Source organism: Lonchura striata, chromosome 1, assembly GCF_046129695.1.
Source record: "Lonchura striata isolate bLonStr1 chromosome 1, bLonStr1.mat, whole genome shotgun sequence".
Taxonomy (NCBI): Eukaryota; Metazoa; Chordata; class Aves; order Passeriformes; family Estrildidae; genus Lonchura; species Lonchura striata.
In genome coordinates, this window is record NC_134603.1 from 89470528 (window position 1) to 89493980 (window position 23453).

The window sequence follows — 23453 nt, forward strand, 5'->3', positions numbered from 1 at the left end:
GCCAGCAGAACATAAAGGCAATGACTAAGGAAAGCTGCAGTCTCTGCCCTTGGAGCATTTTCTGCCCTTAGGAAGGGACCTTAGTTGAAGCCATTTGGAAACAAAACAGCAAGCGCTCTGCTGACAGTGAGTGGAAACACGGGGGACTCTGTGAATCCGTGTTTCCCAGGATGCTGCCAAGGCACAGGCTGGCAGGGTGAGTGAATTCCCCATCCCCAGACCATGCTCTCCTGCTCACTTTCAGTGTTGCCTCTGGTAGCACTGCTCTTACTGCCTTAGAGTAGCCCTAGTCATGCATCACATGTTCTTACCTTGTTTTTTTCCTTGCACAAAGCTCTGTCCTTCCAGAACAGCATGTATTGTGTCCCAGCAAGCACCAAATCAGCAAAATTTTTGCACTTTGGTAAAGATCCAAGACCACACCTACAAACAGGCTAGTCAGAATCCAGAAATTTAATAGCCTAATGGAGAGTTCACTTTCACCTCTCCCACCTCTTCCCTCCAACCAAAACTTTTTAGAAAAAGAGGCAGCAGCTAAGAAAGAAGCTGGTGGCTACATTTAGCTGGAACAGGATTTGAGATTTTGAGGGAAAACCCCTGGCTGCAAAGCACTTGGCTGATGCAACCTGAGAAAGAAATAGGCTTCTACCTATCAGAAGAGGGATCCTGACATCAGTGGGTCTGCAGCAGCTCAGTTACTGAGAGGAGGAGGATCACAGGATGCACAGGCAAGGTGTGCAGTAGGAGAATACACCCCAAGGCCTGACTGTCTTGCAGGGATGCCTTGTTGGTGGCTTCCATGAGCTGCACTTGGCTCACAGGGTACTGTGGCTGTCATGGTCATGCTCTGCCTTAGCCTCCAAAATAGGTCTTGACTAGGTCCTAGTCCTTAAGCTGTGATTTTCTATCTAGCAACCTAATGATGACAGCCAACATTTAGCGATGTTTGACTTGACTCCAAGCTCAGCCCAAACCTCTCACTCATGCCATGCCAGCCCAGATTTCACATATGAACCCAAGGTTCCCTTCACTGCTGGGCTGCTGGCTTTCATGAGTGTTCTTGCCAGTGCTTTTGTGTACATGGGAGCTGGTTCCTCTTCCAGCCATCACAGTCTCTTCCAGCACCCTCTACTTAATTTTGCCCATGACTTTTAGGACACCATGACCGCCAGAATAGAAGCTTGCATGGCAGCCAGTGGGGTCCTAGCAGCTGTCAGGTTTCCAGGCTTGTGGTTGCCATCTTTTGTTACAGGAAACACCCTAATTATTTGGGAATGCACTGCACTAATCTGACAAGCACCTAACTTCAGGCCTGTTGGCTTTTTCAAGTCTTTTTTTTTTTTTTTTTTTTAAACCAACAAAAAAAAAAAAAAAGAACCCAAAAAAAAAAAACCACCCACTGACTGCAGACTGCAAATACCTTTCCCAGTGCAGCACTCCTTGCTCACAGCTGAAGGAAGTGCGTGAAGATTCTGCACAAGGAGGAGTGGGTTTGAGTGGAGAGCAGGGCATGGGGCTGGTATCTCCTACAGCTTTTCAACCAGGCCAGACAGTTGTATCTACATTGGCCATTACCTTTCCCTGACCAAGAGCTGGTGGGAAGTAGGGGACTCTGGATGGGGAGATCTGTGGGGTGTCCTGGCGGTCCCTTAAAACACCCATGCAAAACCTCCACTACTGAGGCACTTTCTCTGCAAAGAGAGGAGGTCAAAACTCACCTGGAAGGAGCACTGAGTCAAGCAGGCAGATTATGTGTTTTAGCAGGTATAAGCAGAGGCACTGCCAAATAACCAGGCAGACTTTAAGCCCTGGGATAATTAAGAGTCCTGTACTCTTACCCTAACTTGCAGATTTCTTGTATTTTTTTCTCCCCTGGCCACATTCAGATACAAACTTTTCACAGCACAGAAAAACAACACATGAACAGCCTTCTTTTATTCTCCTGCTTGATCCTTTAAAGCAAAAATAAAATTCAAATTACTCTCCCTCACCCAAGAGAGAATGAGAGAGATCTCCAGTACAAAGAGTTTCTCCCAGTCCTCTGGTATCTGTGAGGCACAGTCCTGCCACCGGGATGTGAGGTTTGGCAGCTGTTTGCAAAGTTTCCCCCTGGACCATGGTTCATATTTCAAGCACCTCTCAGAGACCACGGGTCTGAGACATGGTCTTGAATCTTGTCTAGTTAGCTTTTAAGTCTGAATTGTTATGAAGAAGGGTGACGGAAAAGATGGATCAAACAGATGACCTTGACAAAGGAGGTGCCTGCTCCTTGGTTTACTTCAAATCCTTGAAAGACTGTTATTGAATGTAAAAAACATGCCTTAAAACTCAAAAAAACCCCAGTAATAAAAAGCAGCTAATGTATCCAATTTTTCTGGCCAAAAAATAAGGCACTTGAAGGCAGGCTTTTTAATGGCTATCATTTCTCCTGTGTTATTTGAAGATCCCCTTGTAAACGGGAATCCTGGGTCTGTTTTGCCATCTGTTCCCTCCACTCCTGCCTGGGAATCCTGAAAGGGTATTTATTGTATATGCAGGTTCAGTGAGGCCCACTTACTATAAACAAATACTGCATGAAATATGGTGGGGCCAGCTTTTTCTGCAGTGCCTGTATTTATAAGGAAACAGTATAAAAACAAATATGTAATCTGGAAATAAACCTGTTAAATGAATAAAAAGTCCTATGGAGCAAAACATAATGATTAGCAGAGCCATTGAGGGAAAGACACTGTTAAGGGAACACATCTGCTGTCATCCACTTTGCTTTTCCCCCCTGATAAAAATCCATTTAGAAGCAGCCATCAGAAAATCACGGGGGAAGGGACGGCAAGAAGGAGGAGATGATCCAACCTAAAAGCTACAAAACTGACCATGGCACTTTTGCTGGTTCTTGAAATGCCTCTTGAGTCCTGCACCCTGCTGTCCACCAAATATAATCTATGTTATTTACAGCATGTACTTGGTACAGATTATAGTCACTCAGCTGAAGGGGGACAAAACGGGAACTAGAAGTAATAATAAAATTGCAAAAAAAAAAAAAGAGCAGGAAAGCAACTGAAGGCCAGCATCATGTGCTGAACAAAGATTCAAATAAGGAACTTGCAGTGCAGCATGTTTGTGCACACATGCATAGAAAATCATATTTTGCTTTTGACCAATTGCACAGAGTGAAAATACAGAAGTTATGTAGAAAAGCAGCACAAAATAAACCTGCTGTAGAAATGTAGCTCAATCATGACCTCTGATTGCCAGCTTCTCCCTTATGCAGCATCGCTGACTCAGAGGCAGGAAGTGCTATTCTAGCTACCTGTTCCTACCCACTCTGTATTTACAGACCTCAAGTAAAATCACAACCTGCCCTGCACCCACTTCACCCCACCCACATAGCCAAAGCCAGCTACAGATTGGCACCGAGTAGCGCTTGCTGTCACGCTCCCTCCCCATGGTTTACATTTGCTCCAAGATCTTCTGGGTATTTCCCATCCCAGTTTCTGCTTTCCACTGTGGGTTAACTCCCCATGGAATGAGTTATTAATACTCCAGTCTCTACCAACAGCACAAACAAAGCAGGTACGAGCTGATGCAACCCTGGAAAGTGGTGCACCAAACACTGATGCAACCTCTCGGAGAGCTGCAATTACTCCCCCGGAGTGCGTGGGATGAGGATGCCCTGCTTACTCTCGTCTTGACTCTTGCTTTCACCTTTGCCTGCCAGCACAAAACCTGGCGTCACTCTGTAGCTCACATCTTCCCAGTCTGTGGTTCTGGTTGTGCCCTCTCGCCAAATGTTCCCAGGCAGAATTATTGCTGACAATGTGCTTTTCCTCCGTCACGCGTGTGACTTCACTGGCAAACTGAAGTGCCTTGCCTTGCTCCTGTTTTTAGCATCGGGGTCCTTTTGCCTCTCGTCCATCAATCAAAGTAAAGCAATAAAACCTTCACCCTCGTAGCAAGGGACAACGCCAGTGCATTGACTGAAGAGATGAGTAGCAGATGATGGGCCTGTGGCTTCCTTTCCCCATCCAAAGCATGGAGTAAGGTGTCACGTAGCATAATTTGAGTACTAATTGGCAAAACAGGCATAATAATTTGCTTGAATATGCACTATGATGCTGATGTATTGTTTGCAAATTATTAACCAGCATTGACTTGCTGTCTTCAGTGTATGTGAGCTGTGCCTAAATGCTTAATGCATTTATATCACTACAGTTACTACTACTGCTCACTGACACACTTTAGTATTTTCATTGCTTTTTCATAGCTGACATGATTCTGATGGTATGTAATTAAATATTTTACAAAGATAGGGTCTGATCCGACAACCTTTATGCACATGAATAACTTAATTATATTCAGTGCCTCTACACATGTACCCAAAGCAGTCAGGCTGGGTTCCTACTGCTACAAAAATAATTTTTTCCCCTTCTGTATTCCTCTTCTAGGATTTTGATTGAATTAATAAGGGTGGAAGAAAAAAGACCCTTAAAACTCCTTCACATTTATTTTGTGTATTGAAACCTTCACCTAGGATTTAAATAAACTACAAGAACACTGTTGTGGCAGTTATGTTTGGCCAGGGATAGAAAGGAGTAAGAGTTTTTGTTTTGTCAGAGACTGAAAGACATATTGCTTTTTTGCCAGCCTATATCTCAGTGGGGTTTCTTGGGACTGATTAGGAGTTAGAAGGGGAGACTTGTTTTTCAAGAATTTATGACTCACTATAAAATGTGGTAGATTTCAGGCATGAGGGTGTTTGCCCAAATGGTTTTTTCTTTATATTACCAGCAAAACATGTCACAGTCATATGCTTCCTTCAAATTGATACACATGTAAAATGCTGATGCACCAGTATCTTACAGGCTGGGAATGTCCTGTTCCCCACTGACATATTTACATGTTCACAGGAACGTTTTACTTGGCTCCTGCAAGAAGCAAATCTGACCCAAAGCTAGACTGGGAATTGAAGACCTTACTTTGTCATAAAACCAGCTTTTCAAGTTTGGATTCGTATCTTCAGCCTACAGGCAGACTTGTCCCAGCTGCATTGTCATTCTGGCACCTGGTGCAACACATTGCTACTTATCTAGAATAGCCAAAACAGTCAGGCTGGAGGAAAAAGGCGACAGCGGATCTTGGGATTTGAAGGCTTGGATTCATTTAAGAGAGACATAAATAAAATATTGCAGCCATAACCAAAGCATAAGCAAAAAGTGAGTGCATCTGGGCCACTGTGAATCCCAGGTAAAACACAACCCTTAACAAAACTTGGCACTTCGCAATACCTCTGCAGCTGAATTAAGGTATTTTTCTGGTTTTCCCACAGCAGGGAATGCGGGAAGGCTCTGAACTCAGCCAGCAAGAACCTCTGGTCATTTTATGCACACACCCTTACTTTACTACCTCATGGACCCCTGAAAAAGCCTCTCTTCCATCTTTGGGCAAAAAGGTAACCAAGTACAAATTTCTGAAAACAAACAGGCCCTTTAAATTAAAGTCTACAAAATTATTAGCTTTGTATGAAAGCCAATATATTGCATAGTTACACCTATGTGTAACCATGCAATATATTGGCTAGTCACCTAGTCACCTAATTTGTGCCTGGGAAAGATTAACCCCAACCACAGCCCAGCCCAACCAGGGCAAGGACAGCCAACCTGGCTTTTGGGAGCTCTGCTGGATGGGCAACTTTGAGTGTCACTGAAATACAAGCCATGACACGAGGTGAAACCTTTATGGCACACAGACTGCAGGAGACCTTTGGTATCTGGCCAGGAGTACAAAGACCTTTACTGGTCCTGTTTCCACAGCAGGGGTCACACCACAGGTAAATCCCATTACCAGTCCAACCTAAATTCCACTCATGGTAGCAATCACAAATGTGTTTTGAGACTAAGTTTTTGAGCAAACGGAAAGAAAAAGTTTCTTATAAATGATGTGATGCAGCAGTTCCAGCCTGCCAGCTATACAGTAAGAGAGCATTAACCTGCCCATCAGTTAAGCCCAGAAAGGGGATGCTCCTTTTGAAATTCATCATCCTATAACAGTTGGGCTCTCTTCCTCCACCATCAACTGTTTTTCCAGGATCTGTTTAGAAAAACCACATCTATCATTCCCCTTCCATCTTGCCCATCTCTTTATTTTGCTTCGTGTGCGAAAACAAGGCTGTCAGACCTGCACCTCCTCTCCTTCCCTCCCTTCTGGATAGAGTGCAGGTTTGGGTTTCAAGTCTGCTTCTCTTGGACTGACATGCTCTGCCAAGTTGCCATCAGGGACAAAATCAAGAGCACTGAAAAGGGAGGAAAAAGTTGATCCCACATGCACATGGGGGAAAGCAACACACATCAAGGCCTCTGGAAAACAGACTCCTTCCTGGCTTTCCAGCTATGTGCACATTTATGAGGTTTGACTAAAATTCAGCTGAAGCATGCATGCCAACGACTGCTTGTCCAAAATGAACTCAATTGCTGGACTTTTGTCCATTTAAGAGTCACCTGATCCCTCTCTGTGCTGCCTAGGTTAAGCCCTGACAACATCTGAAATGCCTCAGGTAGCATTAACCCTTTTGATGGCACTGCAATGCTAGATGAACTTTTAAAAAAACTTTTTAAAGCATGATAAAAACACAGATCAAGACAATCCATTGACCCCAGCACATGGATGGGTTACAGCCCTTTGACTAGTCAGGAATGGCACTTAAGAGAAGCGGAAGCAGGCAGTTAATGAGACACAAGGTTCACTTGCCCATGTGCACCTATGAATATGAACATATGGATTTCTTTATGTCTTGACCCCAGAGAAGGGGCATCAGACTAGAAAGCTGCCACCTGGTTTCTGTGATTATTTCTCCATTTAGGGATTAAACAACATCCCAACCTCTCTGCATGTATTTTTATGTTGCAAATAGGGAGCACAGACCTTTGCAAAGCAAGGAGAGGGGTGTGAGAGACAGGATTTCTAGTGACCTAGGGGAAAAGAAATAAAGGGATGAGTTTGGGCCTGCCAAACAGCTGGTTAAACTTCAGACCTCAGTTTAAGACTGTTTTGAGGCTTGTCTACCCACAGCAGAAAAAGCACTTTCTCCTTTGCCTGCCTTTGTTTTTGCACAGTTCTCCCAATACCACAGGCCATAAACTGCTCCATGCAGCAAGATCAAGACTTGTCTCCTCACCTGAGTGAAAAAACAATGTGTTTATAAACACTTGGCTTAGGAGAGAGGTACAGGCGCCTGGTCAGACAAGCGCTCAAATGCTTTTAATGTGTTGCCACTCCTTTTTTTTCAGCTGTTGCCGGCTACTCCCATCCCCCTGAGCCTGTACACGCTGCTAACCCATTGCGGTGCAACCTGTGGTGAGGCTGTTGAGCCCATCTCGGCACGGCGCCAACCCACCACTGCCTTCACCTTGGCTGGGATACTGAGAAGAGGCTGCAATACCTATTAATCATAAACCCTGGTGATTAAATCCATATAGCTATTTCACTCAGCTACAAGCAGGGGCAAGAGCTGTCCTGGAAGCAGCTCTGTCCTGCTGTCCAGCTGCCTGGCCATGCACACAAAGCCAAGGAAAAAACTGGGTCTTCATCTCTGTTTAACTTGTTGCTGGTCGTGGGATTTCCACCATGGTATAACATTGCCAAGTGTGAGATTTCAGGATGACAGAAGAAGCTAAAAATGTCCATCAAGCCTGCTAAAACCTTCACTGAACATAGGCAGGGGTGAATGAAGAAGGATGGACCCTGTTCCTGTGCTGCAGACACCCTGCTTCACGCCCTGGGAAGAGGGTATGTCAGGATCGCAAGCACAAGTCCAGAACTGTTTAGAAAATGAAAACCAAAGCTCCCTTGAACATCTTTGTTTCTATTCCTAACCACAATTTCATTTGCATTGATGTTTCCTGACCAATTCTCTCCTCAAAATAATTGATGGGAAAAAGATCAAGAGATGTAATTAAAAGAGAAACAAACAGAAAACAAAGGGAAGAGGGTAAATGGGCATGTGACTTTGGGTCAGGGAAGGAAGAGGAGCAGGTGGTAGAACTGATGAGGGAGATTTAATGAACTGCAATTGACTTCAAATAACAAAGGAGGAGGAACCTAATCCTACCGTTGGATCTGTACACATATGGACTTATCATAACAAATGGTAATCAATCCATCAGCCTTAAATTAAAGATAAGGTGGGCAGGAAGGAAGGGATGGAATTTATTCTCTCCTTCCCATCCCTCCCCCACCAAACAAAATCTGTTTGCATGTGTCCATGTCTTTGTTGTCATAATTAGCATCTGCCATCTCTCCACTCTCAATGAAAGCAGTCACCTTCCTGTGCTTCACTATGCCACTGAGGCAGGCCCCTTTAGAAGCTTCCCCTGGAATTCAGACTCCTGGTTACCCTGATTCTGCAGTGTGTTTCACTTGACACCGATCAAGGCTCAGCGGCCTCAGAAATATGCTTGTAGGACTCTGCGTGTAAACGCTCGCTGAGCTTTAATCAAATGCACATCACAGAGAGTCCTGCGTGACAGAAAGCAGAACCACCACTCCTCAGACCTGCCAAGAAGAGCCTCATCTGCAATACAAGCACTTTTCCTCTTCTGTATCATTTTGGCCCTCACTTTCTCATTCTAGTACAAGCTGCAGAAATATTCTAGGGTTTATATGTTATCTCCTTGTTTCAAGCTGAAGACAAGTTCACTATGCTTTCTAAATATATACGCAGGTTTTATGAATCCTCATTAAGTTTTCTAGGATAAACTTTCTATTTTAAGGCTTGGATCATCCAAAGAGAGCAACAAAGTTGGACACCCCTTTCCCACATATTCAGGCAAGCATGTCCGTGCACATGGGTTTTTTTGCAGGATTTGCCTTGCATTTGGCCTGGCAGGAAGTTTCTCCCAAATAAAATGCTTCTAACGTGGTGTCTTCATGGTCAGCAACTAGTACTTATTTCTCCTTGAGCTATAGCAGCAAATGCATGAGCAATTCATGAAGATCATTGATACATGTTTTAAAGAGTAAAAGTTTGTTAATTACAGGGTAATATCAGTGACTAGGAAACACAATTTTCTGTTCTTGCCCTAACTTTACTATGTAATTTCCCAGCATGTTTCCTACTTCAGTATAATTCAGTTATTCCAGGAGGACACTCCCAGTTGAGCTGAGAGGTGGCAGGGAAGAGATGCTCAGACATGCAGAGTGGGACCTATATAAAGCTGCATTGTGGAGACAAGGGCTGGATGACCAGGAGAGTCCAGAGCTGGTAGAAGGAACATGTGGGCCACTTCATTTCCAGAGGCATTTCCAACACAGCTACTATTTGAACAAAGCATTTATCAATTCAAAAATTTCAATCGCATCTCCTAAGGAAAAGACAGTACAGGCACAGATGTACAAGCACTTAATGTTGAGCCATGACACATCAAATTGGGAAAGGGGGAAGAAGCAAGATAACAGAAATTTGTGAAACAAACACCCACCAAACTTCAGTTCTGCTCCCAATTTACAGCTCTGCAAGAGGACTGGGAGGGACACAATCCAAGCACCACTTTAACTATCTTTCACATTTCCCTGTTGGCTCAGGTCCTCTTAACCCACACATCGATGCCCTGATGGTCCAGCTTCACAGCAGCTGAGAAGCTTCCACCAGAAGCACCACTGGTGTTGCCAAAGCAGAGAGAAGCATCCCTCACCCACAGCAAGCACTCAGCCCTCTCAGTGGGGACTTCCCAGCCTGAGAAATCCCCCATGTTGAGCTATTCCTACCTGGCCATCAGAAGAGGGACTCAGCCTGTTTGGTGGGAGTCATGGGAATTTGGGATACTGCAGGCACACACCAAGGAAGCACAGTCAAACACCCAGCACAACAACACGGTTATATCTGGACAATCTAGCTTTTGCAGGGTTGTCCATCACTGTTTTTGTTCTCTCAGACCTGGGGACAGGGAACACCAGTGACAGAGAGCACCTGCCATCTTCACAGAATCAGCTGAGTTGGAAGGGACCCACAAGGATCATTGAGCCAAACTCCCAGCCCTGCACAGCACCATCCCCAAGAGTCACATCATATGGCCAAGAATATTGTCCAAAATGCTTCTTTAACTCTATCAGGCATCTTGTCTTTGTGTTAGGAATAACCTGAGTGTGTTGCTGCCAAGCAGCAGGATCTGCCATCTTGTTTTAGCTTTGGCAGCTACAGGGGACTGAGTTGAACACTTTCTATGTGTAAACCACCTTTTCTTTTTGTGTACTTCTGTTGCTAATATTGTTGCTATGCATTTCTTATTCTAGTGCTGTTTGCTTTCAGTAAATTCTTACCTCAACCCTGCCTTTGTCCCTCTCTCACCAGAAGGAGGCAGGACAAAACGGGCAGTGACTGGGGTTTAATTCCCAGCCGTCTTTTTAAACCACCTCACCTGTTCCAGATGGCACTGCAACTGGAGCATGGATTTGCACTGCCTGGGTGTGTTCACTGCTCTTCAGATACCATGTGGGCTGATGGGGAGCTGATATGGCACAACCCATAAAGCCTTCCAGCAGAGCATGACTACCAGAGGGCTGCCTGCCCTGTGCTGCAGCCTGCCACATTCCGAGCTCATTTTGCCTCCACCAAAGGCATGGATCCCCTCAGCCCACTGAAATGTGACCACAGAGCATCCCAAGAAGTATCACTTATCACCACCGGCTCTTAAGAAGACAGACATTTTCCAATAATGCATCACTCTGCTGCTCCCACAGGAACCAACACCAGGGTTCCTGGAGGAGCCATCAGACACATGTCCCCCCACACACATTAGTAATTCAGCACCTCACCACCCTCTGCTTTCTTCTGTTGGTGACTACAGTTTTACTCAGACTTTTTGCTAAAGGGCTTCTTCTCTTGCTTATTATTCCATGGGAGCCTGAAGAAAAGTGTGTCAATGGCAAAGGAGGAGGGAGGAGGTCGAAGTGAAGCTTGGTGGTACACAATTCCCCTCTCAGTCTGGCAGTTTTGGGATCTCTCTCATCTTCTTTTCACCTATGAAAACCTGGCTGCTGGCCACAGCATAATATAGCAATGGGGGAAAGAGAGGAAGAAGGCTTAACTTTTATTTATTTTAGTGTGATCATTAGGATTATGTCAGGGGGAAAAAGCATTAATACATAATCTTTTCCCTGTGCTATACAACACTGGCTGCTTTTAATTTAGAATTAAATTGAAACACTCACTCAGAACAGCTTTGAACAGCAGCCAAGGCCTTCTCTTGTATTGTGTGAGCAGCTGGGTAGCCTTTCCACTCTCTTTTTTTGGTTCACGGTGCCCTTTTTTGAGACCTGTGCTGAGGGTTGATCACTGAAGATATTTCTCACCCTTGCTCAAGTGTCAAGGGTCCCCCTGGCTTGGAGCTGGCACACCAGTCACAGGCAGAGGGGGAGGCCCAAAGCACGTGACAGAAGCCCCCAGGAGACCAAACTTCAGCAAATAAAGCTGCACAGCTACAAGTATTTCACAAATTAAAGCAAGAAGGGACAGAAGGGACCTATCAGAAAGCACACCGAAAAGCACATTTAAAAAAAAGCTAACTAGCAGTGATTTATGGTTTTTTTTTTCTCAGTGGTGCACATTATTTTGTATGCTTTGTCGCACACGATGGGGCAAGTTCACACAAGGAGGTTTGGAGGTATAAACAGGACAGACAAGGCTGGGTGGGGTAAAGCCAAATTTAGTTAAGTGAACTGGTCATCCTGTTTTGCTCATACAATAAACCTGCTCCAGAAAGTTCTCACCAAGCTGATGAGAAATGTACCCTGGTTCATTCCCTGTTCATTTTAATCTATATAAATACTAGGTTTTGTCAGGCTAAAGAATCCAGTGCAGACTCAAGCGCTTTCCTTAATTATTGGTATTCACGGAAAGAAAGAGTAAGTTTAAAGGAGGGGGAGGAAAAAGATTGCCACCCTTTCAGTGCTGCTGTGAAGGGAGCTCTGCTTATCACAACAGGTGCAAAGGCCACTCACAAAAACAGAAGCAGTTCAACACTGAAAGGCTAAGAAATTACTTATTCTCTTTGTCAGCTGCTCATAGAATGCAGGGTAAAGGCTACTTGGAAGGAAAGAAAGAGGGTAAAAAGAAGGGTTAATAAAGAAGGAAAGAAAGAGAAAAAGAAAAAGAAAAAAATATGAAGTACACAAGCTCGCAGGTTTTCAGGAGACTCTGAAAGATATATTGACCTTAAAAATATATATTAAAAAAAAAAAAAAAAGGCAGAAACAAAACTACATCCCCTGATAGAGCAGGAATGAGCAGCACCGGCAGGCTGGGGACTGGGGGAAATTTTAACAGTCTACCACTCCATCTGAATGGTGAGAGGAACAAAGCCGGCTGAAAGCACAGCATTCCTGCCCTTGCACCCCCGCAGAAAGGGGCTGTGCAGGTTTTCTGATGGCTCTCTCTAATTGCACGTTCCTGTGTATGGCAATTCATGGCCAGTTCTGAGAACGTCCTCATTCCTTGTCAGAAGGGTGATTGTATACCACACCTAGAGAGTCAACATATTGAGGAAAAAAGTTATGTTAAAAAAAAAAAAGAAAGCAAGCTCCTCTGATGTGAAGACCACGGTTTTCAGGGTTACTGTTATCCCTTGGGTTCTTAACCAAGTTTTATTTATTCCACCTTTTCCCTTTCAAAATAAGGCATCAGACTCAAAGGAAACCAGGATTTCATTTTGTAACACCCCTCCATTAATCCCTAGATCTCTCTCAAGTGCTGCATAAATTTCATCCTCCCTTTCCGGAGCTCACAAAGGTTGTTTAACACCTGGTGCATCTTATTTTCCAAGCACGATTGTTGTGTTTATTTTAACCCAGCCTGGGATGATGTGCAAACCAGCCACGACTGTTAGATGCTGAATGTTCCCAGAACCAGATGGTCAAGCCTTCCTCTTTTAAGACAGCTGACTCAAAACCATAAAAGAAAAAACCAAAAATGAAAACAATCATCAATGACAACATCAAAAAACACCCTATGGTGGGGAATAAAATATTTCAATGCTGGCACCGTGAGACAGAAAGAAACTCAGAGGAAAGAGAGAGTGTGTGATTTCCAAACCCTGAATGTTAAGCATGCAAAAGAGGGAACTCGCTCATCAGGAAATTTCCACTGATGGAAGGTAACAGGAATTCCCTAGTTTAAATATGACAGATGTTCATACCTCTGCTACCCAGAAGCAGTAAAAACCCCCTGTGGCTATTCTGACTGCCCTGCTAAATGAATGGCAAGTTAAGAGTACTAATAAAGCACAGCAATGCAAGCTGCCACTGCTTGCACCTGCAGCTTCTCCAGTACCCATTTCTTGCTTCACAATTTACAGCCAAATGCAAAGCACTTTATTTCAGCACCATGAATTGTCTCTTGCCCTCCTCGTGGTTCTCCTCTCCTTCCCAGGGCTCTTCCATTCACAACTAGTCCTAATTTAGTTGGGCTGCCTGCTCTAAGCCACTGAGGGGGCTTTGCTGGCAAATGCTACACCTTTTGCACAACCAAACTTGCCAGTGGCAGGTGTGAGGCAGTGCAGGACTTCTGTTCATAAAGCTGCTTCAGCCTAACTCAGCTGAGAAATTCTACACTGAAGGTTAAATCAGTCCAACATCAAGTTTCAAGAAGTCCTGTTTATATACAGTCAATAGGTTTGTTCTGGTTTAACAGAACCAATTCTTCCCCTCCTTGACTTGCAAAAGAAAAAAATTTAAAAATCAATGTACATTTTCACACCACTGTAACTAAAATGAAAAATAATTTTAAAAAAAATCCACATCTGGTTATGGGCAGAAACAAACATGGTGACAAGATGCCACAAAACAGCTTGTGAAATTCACACATGAAGGTGTAAATGCAGAGTACAGAGAATCATAAAATGTTAAGGAATTAGAAGGGACCTTAAAGATCATCTAGTCCCACCCACCCTGCCATGGGCAGGGACATGTCCGTCCCACTAGACCAGGATGCTTTTTATCCAACCTTGCATTGAACACTGTCAGGGTTAAGGCATCCACAATCTACCTGAGCAACATGTTCCAGTGTCTCACCTCTAACCTAAATTTCCCCTCTTTCAATTTGTACCCATTAGTCATGTCCTATCACTACAGTTCCTGACAAAGAACCCCTCTTTGGCTTCCCTGTAGACCCACTGCAAATACTGGAAGGCTGTTGTGGGGTCTCCACAAAACCTTATCTTCTCCAGGCTGTGCAGCCCCAACATTCTCAGCCTCTCTCTGTAGGGCTATGGCTGGCATGCAGGCTTTCATCCTGGTAGACATGAAGTAGCTTTTCCTTCTTCCACTATCTCTCACCTCTTCAGAGGAAAACAGACACACAAACTGCCTAAGGACCCTGAAAAACCAATAATTTCTTGTTAACCATCAAAAGAAACAGAGAGCCATGCAAAAATAAGAAATGCCTGTATGCTTTCCACCAAATACTTTTCCTTAACTTTACTACTAATATTCTATAAGAAGCATATAATCCTGACATTTCAAGAAAGACAGAAAGCCCATTTCAAACATTACAAGGAGATGGGGGGCTTCAGCCTTTTTCAGAGTTTCTCATGCATTCTTTTTTTTCTCATGCAACTTTTTCAGAGTTTCTCATACCATATAAAAATGGTAAATTCATAGTTAAAGGATATGTGATCTGTAAAATCATAGAAGCATTTAGGTTGGACAAGACTTCTAAGATGAAATCCAACAATTAACCCAGAACTGCCAAGTCCATGATTAAACCATGTCCTTAAGAACCACATCAACACGTCTTTTAAATTTCTCCAGGGATGGTGGCTCCAAAACATCTCTGGGCAGCCAGTTCTTCCACTCCTGTATCCAGACTATTGCAAGCTTAATCCAAACATAGGACTAGATGTAACAGGAAAGATCAAAGCTGTTTGTACTTGAGCTAAAATCACAGTTTGAACTTAGTTAAACTGCAAAGACAAAAAGCACAGCCAAGGCCTCAGTCCCTTATGGCACTAGGTTGTAGGAGACTTTCCAGTCACATCAAGGAGTTTTGTTTAAAGCTGTTAAGACTCACTTCTGCTCACAGTTATGGGGCACTACAGGTATAAAACCTGAGTTCTACACCTCCTTCTGCAAGTAAGCATTCATAGATGGTCACAGCAGAAATAAATAATTTCATACCCTTGTGATGTATCTCAAGACGCATCATCATTTCAAAACAAGACTGCCAGTGCACGTCAGGAAAACAACACAACACAAAATATTTAGTAGACCATGCTGCTGAAGATGTAATGTCTGCTCTGGACTGGAGATGTTCTTGAGGTTGGCAAATTCCCCTGGACAACAGGACTATAAGCTTCTTGCCACCTCTAGACACTGACACAACGTAGATGTTTAATGCCACGTGCCTGGTGCACACAGCATTCATTCATCAATGTCCCATATGCTGAAAAATACTTTCTGTGCTAATTCCCAATGATGGCTGTTAATCCGCCATCCCTTACAAACCTCGTCAAAATCCACTTAGCTTGGAGTCAGGCATGTTTCAGAAAGTATTTGTCCTTTACATTGGGATTGAGAGAGACATACAAGGGAAGGGGTGACAGAGATGCTGGAAGTCTTGCAGGGCTTGGGTAAAACCTCAGAAATCCTATAAGGACGTAGAAGAAGCCACAAGCTTCTAAGGAGAGCAACTGGTAATTAAAACCTTGATACAGCAAGTCATTTGAGTTTATTTAAATAGGTACTTAAAGATAAACGCAAAGCATTTTGCTCAAACATTTTGAGGAATATGATCCTTAAGGAAGATTAACAAGTCTTTAATAACACTTGTGTTATGAAATGTCATTATAATCAAGCAGTAAATCAATAGTACAGTAGCACATGCTGCAGATCACAAGGGCTGTGTTTTGCAGAACAAAAGAGAGGGCAACCTTCTCATCTTCTATGACAATGATACGCATTTTATATACCTACACCTTTCAAACAGTGACATTTTTGGTGCTTCTAGTCACCCATGAGGCCATCTGTCCTCATGGGAAGGGGTAGTAGCAATTTTTTGCTTTGACTTACACAACCTTCCAAGCAGGTTAAATGCAGGACTCATCTCTGCTAAAGGCAGCCTACACCACTGCACTCTTGCTTCACATTCCAGCTCCCCTGGCCTCCTCCCCATGCAGCAGCAGGATCAGACCTGGCTTAAGGCTGCCTGGACTGCTCAGGGGGCAGATGAGCCACAGATGCTCCCCCAGCTCAGAGCTGCAAGGGCCAGCTGTGCCCATGCCAAAGAGCTGGAGCAAGGATGCCCGGCCAGGGCCAGGGGAGAGGGGTGAGGGCAGAAATACAGGAGCAGAGTTTTAGCCTAAACTGGAGCTGTCAGAGCTACATCCTGGTGAGTGAAATAATACATGCATTTCCCTTGCCTGGCCCAGACTGAATTAGAACATCTGGGGCCCACATTTATTGCTGCTTTGGAGCACCTCTGCCATTAACACTAAAAACACATCCTGGAGGACATCAGGGCTTGAGATGAAGGAGGTGAGAGGGGAAATAAGACACCTTGCCTCCCCCTTCACCTTGTTTATCCCTCCTCCCACATGGCTTTGAAACACTTTGCAACTTGAATGCTGTCAGTCTCTGTATGGAAGAAATGTATTTATAGAAACCCCATTGCTGTGGCTCAATATTTTTATGGGACCAGATGTTGAAAGACATGAAGTTGATAAAATAGAGCACAGCCCAAACAAAGGGTCAAGATTATCTGCTGCTAGCAGTAAGAATTACTGCTTTTCCAAACTCCATGGAGCAGTGCCAGTTGACCTCAGTGAGAGGTGGGGTTGGCAAGCAGGTACAGATGTGAATAATTATGCTGAGTAAGCTGTTCAACCAAGAAGACCTCTACCATTCACAGGAGAGATTTTTCTAGAAAGGGTTAATGCCTTCTGCTTTGAAATACCACATGGCAGCTGCAGATGACATCAGATTTTCTGCCATACTGTTTTATATTAGCATATACGAAGCATCCAGGGAAGACTAAGCACTGCTTGAAGCTGTAATCAGAGCAATGGTCAGCATTATCACAATAAATTACATCATTTAAAGATTTCTTGATCTTATGGTTGCATTTAAAAATAGGGATATCTTCAAAATATCAGGGTATATGCAGATGGAGCAAGAGAACCAAGGGTTCAGACACCTTTCTGCTAATCAACCCACAAGAAACACATAGATTTTAGGTACACATGTGGAACCACCTGCTTTCAACTAAAGCCAGCAGCTCAGGAAGATTCCAGGGTATGTACCCAAAGGATCCATAAAGATATATTTTGATGCTATGCAGCAAAGCTGAGGAGAAGTAGGTTAATTAAAATTAGTGTGTCATTTCCATTTCCTCTGCATGTCTACAGGACTGTTTATTCTCACCATCTGAAAGAGATTCTCACCATCTGAAAGAGATATTAATTGCTGCTCTTGGTTTGTGAGAATAAACACTACAAGAGATCAAGTTCCCTAGTGAAGCCTTCTCAGTTTTGCTTTTAAACCCCAATGTAACAGCTTGAAAGGGCTGCTTTTATCTGCACAGGAATTGGCTTAGGATGATAGGCCTAGGGTGAAGTCCATTACCAGGTGTCCACCAAGATTCTGTTGACAAAGACTACATCAGCATTTGCTGCCCATTTCTATCAGTCACAGCTCAGTGTAGTAAGAAGATTTTGTCCATAGATTAGCTTTAGGCTATTTGCTTCAAATAATCCCCTTTCTTCACCTCTTGTGCCAGCACTGTGGTAGCTGAAGTGATCAGGAGCAGGTAGGATCCCAAAACAGGGTCTTGCACACAACCAGGAGAGACACAGCATGGAGAGAACACACGTTAGCTCATCAGTATTTCAACATTGAAGCACCATTAATGCTGACAAGGGGCCTAACAGACTGTGCAGCTGCACAGCTCATGGTGCATCTTGGGGATTGATTACCTCCTGCCAGGATCACACCTTGTAGTAAAAGAGGGCACACAGTTTGGTGGTGATTTCTACCCCCGTGCCAGAGATCACTGGGTGTTGCAGCCAGTGCCAGCCCAAAGCTAGCATAGTACCCTGACTGGTTTGATGTCAGCATCACTTCCATTGTGTCTGTAGGTGTGTTCTTTAAGTCCTGGGTGCTTAGACTTGTAAAGCCTGACAGTGTCTGTGATGTGAATGTTTCCCCTTTGCCAACATCACTTCTTTCCAGGGCTTCAAAGCAACTACAGCAAAAACCAATGAAGTGTTTCAGCTGGATGGGCAATGTCAGTCCCTGAGCTCTGGGAACATGAGGCCAACAAAACTGGACAAAATACAAAACAAGGTGCAAGCTGCCTACTGTCAGACCCCAATCCACCTTACAAAGATGGGGAAGTTCATTGGAGTCTGGATGGAAATGGTAGGACTGGGGCATGGAATAATACACCCACAGATTTCACTGATCCTGGCAGAGGGCAGATCTGCAGACCTGTGTTGCACTGCTGAAAAAAATACAACAGGAAAAATTAGTGTCCATGGCAAAGTGAGATGCTGTAGTGAAATACAATTCCTGTAAGTTTTAACCAGCCCAAGGAAGTACTATGTGTGTGCTAATGAACCATCCAGCTGACTGCAGCAGAGAGACTATATACAACAGGCAAAAAAAGTTAGGTTACACTATTCATAGACCATTGTGTTTCGCAGAGACTTAACAAAGAACACCCATATTATGGAACATGTAGCAGCAGGTGATGAAGGAGACTAGATAGTCCTTCAGCAGCAGAATGAAGGTTAGACAAAAGAAACCAGACTGTTCTGCTCATGCAGGAGAGTAAGGAAGTGCCAGCAAGTGTACATCTTTGACAGGTCTTTCAGCTCCTGGAAGAATTTTGGGCTGTAGACCAGGCTTATATTATTTTCAAAAATGAAACATCACTACCAAATAGTTGGCAGAAGTGCATGAAAAACAAGCAAAATATATTTTTAAAATTCCACTGACATTTGCTATAAAAATTCAAGAGTTGCTTGTGCAGTACCTGTTGCCATCTGAGTTACATGTGGTGTGGATGGAATGGATTTCAACTAAGCATAAAGAAGAGGAATTACTGCAGCATACTTTCAGCCAAAATTTCTAGAAAAGTGACAGAGACTATACATAATGAATTTCTAATAAGAGACAGTGTGAGAATACTTCTAGGTTAACAGTATTTCTTTTGTCTCTCAACCAGTTATTCACCTGAACACTTTAGTTCTCAAGAGACCTAAAGTGATGCAAAAAACCTACCTCTCTTGCAGCATCTGTTTACAAAAGCTGTACCGGCTGCAGAGGCATCACAACAAAACTAATTTGGCTTCAGTGCTAATTTGCTCACAGTAAGTGTCACTTGAGACAAAAGCTAGCTAGACCTAGATGGCAATCTCCATAAATGTATCCAAACAAAATACTTCAGCAACACTGAAAGGCTGTGAAAACTGATGAGAAAACACAGAAGTTAGAGTATCATCTTTTGGGCATTTCTGCGTGAGTCAAGGTATATTCAGGATCTTTTCTCTTCCTATTCTTTGGGGTACATAAATACATTCATTTTATGCACAGCCCAAATGTTAGACTGCTGCTTTACAAGCCACACTTATTTTCTTGCATGTATTGCTTTTCTACTACTGCAAAAATACTAGGCTGACTTGATCGGGTGAGGAAACAGTACTTTGTACCCACCTCTGACCCACAAGAAGTGAACAAGATTTTTGCCACTGATTTAGAGACAGTGGGACGACACTCTAACCGAGAAATAAAGATATACATTATATTTAGGCACATGTACCTCTGTTACACCGGCAGTGTAAATTGTTGCAAGTCTCCTGGGTCTATTTCTAATACAAACCACTTAAGCCAGAACTATCAAGTGCAAACAATGACAATTAAAAAACCCTAATAAATCCTTGGCAAAGTAAAGGAGAGTAAAAGACAGCACATCAGTGATTTGCTAATTAACTCACAGACCCCCTTGTGAAATGCTAGGGTATCTCCAGAAACTCATCATGTATACTTCAATTTTCCCCAAAATGTTTTGGCTATATGATACGTTGAGAATGTGTAACATATTTATCCCTACCCCTTACAACATTGCAACTGCCATTACTGGCAGCACAGTAATCGGATACTAAATCCTATCCATTTTGAAATGTCACTCTAATACCAGCATGACAGCTCCAATGCACAGCCTCCCCTGGAGATACTCTAGCCCTTGTACAAACAGGTATTTCAAAAACCCACTTCTGAAAATTCCACTTCACCACTTGACCTCAAGGCAAACTGGTCTTCATTTATTATTATATTTAGAGTATTACAGATGGTTGTACTTTTCTCTTTTTTTAACCATGACACCTTTGTGCTCTAGAAATGATCATGCTCAGAGTTATCCCAGTCCACAGAGAGGGTGGTCACCTGGAAGCCAAAGGAGACAGGATATTTCCAGAGTCCCTTCTCCTACAATTTCTGATTGATGAGCACAGTTACTTACAGGACTGCAAGGCATGCTGCAACAAAACATATTTCCCCCTTGACCAGTGAAACACCTGGGCTTGTCCCCAGGTGTCTGTAGACACCCATCAGAGCAATATTGTATGCATGGCAAAACTCCAACAAAGAGCACCAGGAACAAGGTTAAATATCAGTCAGGGAGGTGCAACACCAAATAAAAGGTGAGATCCAGTGGGAGGAGAAAGATTACAGCAGTGCAGGATCCTGGGGTGCTTCTGTTACACACACATCCTGAGAGCTCCTCCGTGCTTTTGGTTCTAATTAGCATTTGTTAACATATGGAGATATTTACCCAGAAGGAAGGTCGCTGGAGCAGTTAGCAGAAACAGCCTCTCTCCCTTTCCCCCATCCCCTTCCCACTGGGGCACGGGGGCCAGTGCTCCAGCTGGTATAAATCTGTGGTACTCTGCTGATTTACACCAGCTGAGCATCTGGCATCAAGACATTTCCGATTGTTTATAAAAAGAAGAGCAATGTGGTGTGCTACTTATAAATCTCTCTCCTGAGCCAAGGTTGTGGTCCTCACCTGTGTCCTGCTGAGCCATGTTGCCTCATCCCATTGACACAACCAGGCCTGCTCCTGGCCACTGTCACCTGGAGAAAACAAGTACAGGATCCTATCTCACATCAAACCCATACAAAATGGAGGTGGGAGACAAGAGAAAAATCCCTGCTCCTTCCCCCAGCCACACAGGGAAGATTAGTTAGCCAGTGTTTATAAATTGCCCTGAAGGGGTCAAGTGCAGGAGTGATTGGTGTCAGCTTCTCAGCACTAAGTTGATCAGTCAAACAAGGGTTACTTTTAATTTCTCTTAATAACTGAACAAATGGGACCAGGTGTCCAGCCTTCAGCTTGCAAGTGCAAGGCTTGGACCTCTGCTGCCATCCCCTATGGTGCAGGAGGCATCACCCAGTTCTAGACAGGTCCTGGCAAGAGGCAGCACAGCCCCAGCTTCCAGCTTAGCTCTGCTGTACCCCACCTCACCCTGAGCTTGCTCAGCTTTCTGGCCTCTTACTTAATGCAGGGGGATGTCTTTTCCCCTGAGCCTGGTGGGACTGGTGTGTACAGGCACTTGGGCTGGCTCTTCCCAGTCCTCACCACCTCCCATGGCTCAGGCCATGTGCCCACCACAGCCATTTCATTTCCATTCCTGCGTGCCCTTCTTGTTAGCATTTTCCCCAGGGACAAGTGGCAGGAAGGTGGGCCATCCGCTTTGCTTTCTTGCAAACCATACTTGTGCCTTTGCACTAATGTTGCTCCCAATCTTCACCTTGTTTTATTGAAGAAAAAGTTATTCCCTTTATAGCAGCTAAGAAATGTTCTTTGAAATTGTCCAGCACTCATATCTTCAGTCTAATTGAGCTTCTAAACTGATTTGAATTCCTTTTCTTGTCTGTCCTTTTATAAGGAAAATCTGAAATTTATACTATACATATTTCAGTTATATTTAAAACTGCATTAGTTTCAAATATAGTTTTGGTGGGAAGGAAATTAAAATAAAATTTGGTACCATAGACATATTTTTGCATTGTGGAAATATTTTGCTGGTCTGTCTGCACTCTTGTAACAAAAATTACTTAGCCAGTATAACATAATATCACCCTTGTGGCAGCAACTGCTGCCTCTGGAGACAAAAGAAGATGAATCGTCTTAGGTGAGAGCAATGAAAGAACAACAATTTACTTGGCCACAGCAGAAACGGTCAGCCTGGATGGTGCCACAGCCAACCACGGGGCCAGGAGATAGCCTCTGTCACAGTGGGTGGCAGATCTTGCCATGGGTAAATCTGGGAAAGAATGAGAACCTGACCTGCAGCCACCTCATCTTCTCCAAGGCAACCAGAGCAGCTTTGTGGAGCTCTCGTGTGGACAGAAAGCCGAAGTATTACCTTCCCTCTGGATCCCAAAATACTGGGGCAGCTACACTGCCAAAGGTGCCATCACAATGCTCACCACATCACTTTAGCAGTCTTGCTTCCTCAGAGAGGCAGCAAGGTATTTGGCTTTAAAGCACATAATAGCGCAGCCTCAGCCCTGTTTCTCCTGATGTCCTTGGGAGTTTTGCTGCTGGCTTTAACAACCAGGCAGTCAGGGGGGTCACTGTGTGGTGCTTAAGCAGCCCCTCTGGAATCACAGCCCTAGACTGCAATTAGTGCTGATTTATTCTGGGTGATTACAGTTCAACACAGACCAGTACTGGTCTGGCTGCCACAACTCATCCTTGAGATTTGCCAGTAAAGGCAGAGATTCTTTTGATCTTCCTAATAGAGAAAATTGGAGAGCATACAATCAGCCTCTCTTTCTTCCCCACTACCATTTGGATATGACTGCAAGTAGTCTGAGGGGAAGTTCTGCTTGGAGCAGCCTGCTCCTACAGTCCTGCTGACCACAAAAAGTCAGAGGATTTAAGTGCTCCCAACTCCACCCCTGAACTTGTCAGACATGTAGGGAAAAAGATCTTGAAATAAGAGCGAGGGTATTGCCTGAGGCAGAAAGGATGGAGCGATGGGGGAACTCGTAGTATCATTTGACTGTAAAGCAAATTGTTTTACATAGATAGCGCAGCTCAGTCTAGCAGGAATCAAGGTGTGACTGAAATTATTGTCTGTGATCAAGCACACAGCAGGGTGAGCAAAGAGCCCAAATCTGTCTTTCCAGTTCCTTTTGCTTGGAGCTGCTTGTTGGCTGCTCCTCCTATGCAGATCCGAGGGGGCCATGGCTGGGCTGTACTACACCAGCTCTGGGCAAACACAGCAGCAAGTACTCAGCAGGATACAAAGAACATTGTCTTCAGGAAAGGAGGGGTATCCAGGCCATGTATCTTGTACAAAGGATCCACTGAGATCCTGGTCATTTATTCAGGCTCTCCATTTCCTTTGAGGTGTTCTCTGTGTGCCCCTAAGCACTCATTCCATCTGCAGACAAGATGTGACCAG

General features: G+C 44.0%; 1 long non-coding RNA gene across 1 annotated transcript in view; it reads right to left on the reverse strand.

The window, feature by feature from the left end:
• Window positions 1-23453, reverse strand: part of LOC110483544 (uncharacterized) — a 156422-nt gene that overhangs the window by 131716 nt on the left and 1253 nt on the right. The gene's annotated exons all lie outside the window — the stretch shown is intronic.